The 7,155-nt window shown below is 45.2% G+C and overlaps 1 long non-coding RNA gene across 1 annotated transcript; it reads right to left on the bottom strand.

Annotated features, from left to right (window-relative positions):
* Positions 1-1,102: 1,102 nt before the first annotated feature.
* LOC310666757 lies at positions 1,103-3,312 on the bottom strand. Its single transcript, XR_014506013.1, has 2 exons — positions 2,520-3,312; positions 1,103-1,199 (listed from the first exon to the last, which is right to left on the bottom strand). It is a non-coding gene; the product is annotated as an uncharacterized lncRNA (long non-coding RNA).
* Between the last annotated feature and the right edge of the window lie 3,843 nt (positions 3,313-7,155).

The following is a 7,155-nucleotide window of genomic DNA, read 5'->3' as shown; positions in this document are numbered from 1 at the left end:
ATGCTCTGCCTCCACGGTCGAAGACAGTAATGCTTCTGAATAGCAGTTGCTGGAAACTGCAGGAGGGGAGAGGACTGCTTGTCCTGCTTGAAGGTCCTGCTTGAAGGTCTGAGTGATCTGGGTGGTCACTGTGACAGCAGGAAGCTGGGTTAGATGGGCCATTGGCCAGATGGAGCAGGCTCTTCTCTCTTTTGCTTTTATGGTACTGCCCTCCCCAACCCCTGCCTTTTCTCTTTTTAAAGTAAATCATTTGTTTTCAAACTTTTTATTGATTTTGTTCCATACTGCTTTGAGCTGCTTCTGGGACCCCATAAAAACTTCCCCCATGCAGCATAAATATAGATACCAAAAAAAGGACAGAGTTCAAAAATATTTCACAAAGTGCCCAGCACTTTCCTTAGGGGCAGCTGGAAGCTAGAAGGGGTCAGTAGGTAATTCCAAGTCAGGTATCACCACACTATAGCTTGAACCTGTGGTTGTCCAGATGTTGGTGGGCTCCAGCCTAGTCAGTGTGGCCAATGATCAGAGGAGTTGTAGTACAGTAACATCTGGAGGACCGCAGGTTACCCACCCCAGACTCATAGTTTCAGGAAATCAGATCAGCACCTTGGAGAGCTCCCCATTCAATCAGGCCTGGCTGGTTCCTTCTTAGACAACACAGGGAAGATATTGCTGTAGTAGAGAGCTGGAGACCATCTGAACAGGTAAGACCTGTTGTGATGTAGGCTCTGCACTCTGGAAAGAGCTGTCTGTGGTGCTTAAATAAGCCTTGAATTTATAAGCTCTGCAGCTTTGGGCTCATTATCCAAGGAGAATCGAGTGGAGTATGTCTTGAACTCAGTACAGTAGCTGCCTTCCCTTCTGAGCAACATTCCAGGGGCCACATTCCATCATTGGAAAAGAGTGGGTAGAGTGGTGTTTCCCAATGTGAGCAATACCACCCCCTGGGAGGCGCTGGAACGATCCAGGAGGGCAGTGGTAGCCTCAGGTGCAACTGTGGGGCATTGAATAAAAATAAGGGGGAAGTGGAAGCATAAAGAAAGAAGAGAAAAATTCAAAAAACCATTCATACATGTTTCATCTGTTGTGTAATGACGCTTACCAGCAGGTCAGGTGCCGTTGCGGGACAGCGACAATGTCTTTCCGCGATCTGGCAGTCACGCTGGAGGTGAGGTTGTTTTCCTGTGCTTGGGCAAACTCTGTGTGTAATGTGACCGTGGTTTACTTCAATAAATAATTGTACAATTTCAAGCTCCAAGGTGTCATATTTACAACCACATTTTCTTTACCATGTTGTAGGATGTAGGTAGAAATATAGGTACATAAAAGAATGCAAATCTGTCACTGCATCTTTTGGTTTGTTCGCTTAAAGAAGGTAGATTTCCTGGGGTGTGTGTGTGTGTGTGCTGAGTGCCCCCTCCCCAAAGGGAGGGGTAGGCCAAATAAGTTTGGTGTCAGGCAGCAGAGGAATCAACCCCATGGCAGGTTTCCAGGAATGGATATGACAAGGAAAAGTCCTTACCATATGCTTTTTATTCAATATTCACAGAGAGAGGCTTGGGAATGCAGTCTCTTGGAATAATGGCATTGTCCTGAGTGACTCTCCGCCCCCTTTTCTCCCACTTCCTCATTCGTCACCTTGTCCTTTATGGGTGGCACTGAGGGCCCTTTGCTTCTAAGCCCTTTGCTCTACTACTTTCAAGGGTCGCCGAGTTCTGGGAGAAGGGGGGTATGGAATGCTTTCTAAAGACAATGTGTCCGTAAGCTGTTTCCCTTCTGGTGCTTCTTCTTCCTCCTCCTCTCCCATTATTTCCCAGCTTTCCCCCTCAACTGCCTCTGAGCTGTGACCTTCCTCAAACCCCTGTTGTAATTCTGAACTGTCTCCTTCTTCTCTGGAAGGGTCAGGCTGGGCAGGAGGTCTCCACCATTCCTCTTCTGCCCAATCCCTGACATTTGGAAACCTCTGGTGTAGAGTATTGGATATAGATTTTACTTTTGTACAATTTTACACTCACAAACCCCTCTCTCTCCTCCAACCAGGCAAGCACCTTCTAGCCAGGACTAAACACTCAAGAAGAGGGTGAAGGGGAGGGATGGTTGGCTGATGAGAAGGGATAGCCTGGGAAGCTTCTCAAGGGCCCTCAGGCCTCTGAATCTTCACCCCTGTTTTAGCATCAATAATGGGAGATGGCTCCATTTTATGTCTCTGAAAATGATTGCTCTGTGCATTTATTCCCTGAAAACCTATGTAGGTTCTGGAACCCCTTAAGCACAGTTGGCCTCCTTATCAGCAGATAACTTTCAGGTTATCACAGAATCGCCTCTCCCTCCTTCCTTCCCCACCCAGAGCAGATTTTTCTTCCTTGCTGCTGACTTTTGTGTCTTGGGGACTTATTTATTCCCGGGCACAGCTCCTGGCTGATCTCATCCCATAAACACGAAACTCTATTAAAGCAAAGCCCCACACTTTTATTCTTTGCTGCTAGCAAAGACCAGGAAAGGATTTGGGAGATTCTCACCTTGCCAAATGAGGTGCGCAGGAGCCCGGCTTCGAAGGAACTCTGGAGCAAATGAGATATTCTCCTTTCTTCCTCTTTATTGCCGTGTCCTTCCGAGAATTGCCTTGGCACCGGTGGAGGCCTGCAAATGCAGTCTGTTTCCTGAGTCTTATGCTCCCAACAGGGGGAAGCCAAGAGTCGAGGAGGGGATGAATAGAAAAGGCCTAGCAGGAATCTGGCTCTATTTCTCTGATGGACAGATTCTCATCTCTTTAGGAAGGAGCCCCCAACAAACCGGTGGGGAGATTCAGTTTAGGCTAAGGGAAAGGAAAGCAGAGTGTTTCAGAAATGAGTGTGCAGATTCAGGAAATGTAGTGCTCCTGGGAGCTGTGGTGGAAGAACAAGGGGAAAAAAGAGAGAGAAGTGCTAGGAAATGAGGAAATAAATGACACAGTCCTTGCAGAAAGGCTGACTCAGAGAGGAGCTAGCAGGGGATCTAGCAGCAGGGAAATCTATATTAACGCTGAGGTTGGAGGGAGAGGCAAAGAGACAAAAAAAAAAGATGAAAGGGGAATGGATTCATTTGTGAGCCACTTGTTAACAGCTTCAGCTGATGCCCCTGGGAAATATGAAACGAATACAATAAGCCAGGAGACGGTTCTGCTTTCTCTCCATCTTATATTTTGAGCTCATTTTTCCCCCTGCAGGGTCATCAAGCGAAGGTCAGCTGGCTTTGATTCTAAGTCCGCATTGTCTCGCTGGGCTTTTTCTTTTTTCCCCTTCCAGGTCCAAAATGTGAAAATAAAATCAAATAAAGTTCATTATTTCATCGGCTTGTCGGTCTCCCTTTCAAGTTCTCTGAGCAAAGCCACAAAAGGCTTCTCTCCCTCCCTCCCTCCCTCCCTCCCTCTCTCCTGCTCCTGGTTAGGTTCCCCTAAACTGTGCAAATTGCCTGCGATGTAAAATTTTAAATGCAGCACTTTGGTTTTAAGCCTGGCTCCTGGTTCTGTCTGTCTGTCTGCTATTTCAAGGTTTGTTTATAGATCAGTTTCATACAATATACAGTGGTACCTCGGGTTAAGAACTTAATTCGTTCTGGGGGTCCGTTCTTAACCTGAAACTGTTCTTAACCTGAGGTACCACTTTAGCTAATGGGGCCTCCTGCTGCTGACGCACGATTTCTGTTCTCATCCTGAAGCAAAGTTCTTAGCTGAGGTACTATTTCTGGGTTAGTGGAGTCTGTAACCTGAAGCTTACGTAACCAGAGGTACCACTGTAGTGACCACTTAATTGTTTTTTTAAAAAACCAAAACCCTCAAAGCAGATTGCAAAAAGAACAGGACAATAAGATTATCTGTGAACACTGTTAAAAACAGCTAATAATAATAATAATAATAATAATAATAATAATAATAATTTAAATCAGTAATAAACTAAAAACAGATTAAAACACATGTCAGAATTCTACATATCAGGGTAGGCTTGTCTAAGCAAACATGTTTTTAGCAGGTGCCAAAAAGAGCACAGTGAAGATGCCTGCCCAGACATCAATAGGCAGGGAGTTCCAAAGTGTAGGTGCTGCCGCATGAAACAAATGATTTCTTACAAATGTGGAATGAGTACTGTGCGGCACATTGAATAGTGCCAGTTCCTCAGATCGAAGTGGTCAAGTGAATGTATATGGGGTAAGGACAATTTGACAGGTGGAAGAAGTTCAGGCCCAGGAGCCAATTGTGCCTGTCCACGCTTTTCCATGTCTCAGGATTCTTCCCAGGACACCCCCTTTCTAGCCAAACCACATCCTTTACTGGTCTTGCTAAATATGCTCCTTCAACGATTTTCCCAGCTGAGATGCGTCCTTGAATGACTTGTTGCCAGGCTTCGGGGAATCGGATCCCTCCCCCGGTGGCAGTAAATAAGCAGATCATACAAAAGGAGCGTTGTTACCAGATAAGTTCTTTAATAATCACAGTGAGAGACAAAGGAATGCATGCCTCTCTAAAAATGGTGTTGCTCCCAGTTAAGGTTTACCCCCTGCATCCCCATTAATCCACGTCACTCCTAGGTTGGGTAATCTGAGCTTGTTGCCTCTGTGCTTTCTGTTCTATCACTTTCAAAGCCTCATCACTTGATCTATCATCTATCTATCTATTATCTATCTATATCTGTCTATCTATCTACATCTATCTATCATCTATCTATCATCTATCTATCTATCTATCTATCTATCATCTATCTATCTATCTATCATCTATCTATATCTATCTATCTATCTATCTATATCATCTATATCTATCTATCTATCTATCTATCTATCTATCTATCTATCTAATCTATCTATCTATCTATTATCTATCTATCTATCTATTATCTATCTATCTATCTATCTATCTATCTATCATCTATCTATCTATCATCTATCTATCTATCATCTATCTATCATCTATCTATCTATCTATCTATCTAATCTATCATCTATCTATCATCTATCTCTATATTTCTATCTCTCTCTCTCTATCTATCTATCTATCTATCTATCATCTATCTATCTATCTATCTATCTATCTATCTATCTATCTATCTCTACAAACATGAATCTGACCAAACTGCGGGTGGCAGTGGAAGACAGAAGTGCCTGGCGTGCTCTGGTCCATGGGGTCACGAAGAGTCGGACACGACTGAACGACTAAACAACAACAACATCTATCTATCATCTATCTATCTATCTATCATCATCATCATCTATCTATCATCTATCTATCTATCATCTATCTATCTATCTATCTATCTATCTATCTATATCTATCTATATCTATCTATCATCTATCTATCATCTATCTATCTATCTATATCTATCATCTATCTATCTATCTATCTATCTATCTATCTATCTATCTATCTATCATCTATCTATCATCTATCTATTATCTATCTATATCATCTGTCTATCTCAAATAAGAGGAGCCTCCTTGCTGGATCAGGCAAATGATCCATCTCACCTAACACTCCTTTCTCTTGCTGCCCAGCCAGATGTCCCCATGGGAAGCCTGCCAGTGGGACCTGAGCCCAGGAGCACTCTCCCTTCATCCCATTTCCAGCAACTGGCATTCAGAAGCTAAGGAGAGCCTGCTGGATCAGGCTAACAGCCCATCCAGCCCAGAAACCTGTTCTTACAGGGGCCAACCAGATGCCTGTGGGAAACCTTCAACAACAACAACAACAACAACAACAACAACAATTTATTATTTGTACCCCGCCCATCTGGCTGGGTTTCCCCAGCCACTCTGGGCGGCTTCCAACAAAGATGAAAAATACACTAAAATGTCACATATTAAAAACTTCCCTGAACAGGGCTGCCTTCAGATGTCTTCTGAATGTCAGGTAGTTGTTTATCGCTTTGACATCTGATGGGAGGGCATTCCACAGGGCGGGTGCCACTACTGAGAAGGCCCTCTGCCTGGTTCTCTGTAACTTGGCCTCTCGCAGTGAGGGAACCGCCAGAAGGCCCTCGGAGCTGGACCTCAGTGTCCGGGCAGAACGATGGGGGTGGAGACACTCCTTCAGATATGCTGGACCGAGGCCGTTTAAGCAGGACCCAGGCCCTGGAGCCCTCTCCCCTCCTGCAGTTTCCAGCAACCGGTATTCAGAAGCCTCTGACAGTGGAGGTGGAACAAAGCCCTAGCAGCCAGTAGCCACTGATAGCCTTCGCTCTCCATGAATTTCTCCAATCCTGTTTCAAACTCCTCCAAGTCAGTGGCCAACACTATATCCAGTGGATGCATGTTCCACAGGTTAACTCTGTGCCGTGTCTCTCTGTCTAATGGTAGCTCTCTTTCTGAGCTATGCATTAGCTTATGCTTCCTGTGCTCTCCAGAGTTGCTAGGCATTCTGAGAAGAGGGAGAGGAAGCTCTTTGTCCATCTCTGGTCTCCTCCTCTGACCCTGCTAAACCTGCCCTGTTAGCCGCTTCCTTCTGGGTCAGGCAAATCCTCAAAGTGCAGTTGCGGAGGAGCAGGGGGCTCCCATCAGGAAGCCCGTTTCAATTAATATTAGTTTAATTAGCCTCCAACACAAAGGTTATTTCCTGCAATTTTATGGCTTTTGAATGGTATTTGGGCGGGCATAATTCACTCCTGGCTCAGTTAACTACTGGAAATAAAACTGGCATCTGGGGTAATATATTCATTACGCCTCTCCCCTGGAAAGTGCCATTAAAAAAAGTCTCTCCCTGGCACTGTTCTAACAAGTACAGATGACTTGTCAGGCTCTTTCCTGGCAAAGAGGAGCTGAGCCGAGATGCCTGCTTGGGATTCTGGCCAGCAGTGGAAGAACCAGCAGGCTGGCAGAGCATCATTCTCAGAACTGGGGTATTGCTCTCAGCTGGGCATGAGGTTCATGCTGGGGAAGGATGGCAGCAATGTCTGGACCTGTTCAGTACACACACCAGAACCGTCCAAATATGGCTTCTTTCTTATTCATACTAGGGCCTGGGAGAGACTCGGGTTCGAATCCCCAGAGTGCAGCAAAGTCTCCCGCCTGATGTCAATAGGCAGGGAGTTCCAATGTGTGGCTGCTATTGCTCTAAAATGCCAGTTTCTTACAACTGCAGGAGTAATAGGTGGCACCTGTAAGAGTGCCACTTCCACCGGTCAAAGTGA

The sequence above is a fragment of the Podarcis tiliguerta genome (assembly GCF_965153285.1).
Source record: "Podarcis tiliguerta genome assembly, chromosome: 16".
NCBI classification, from domain to species: Eukaryota; Metazoa; Chordata; class Lepidosauria; order Squamata; family Lacertidae; genus Podarcis; species Podarcis tiliguerta.
The sequence above is the reverse complement of the archived record's forward strand: the minus strand, read 5'-3'. Positions and strand labels throughout refer to the sequence as shown.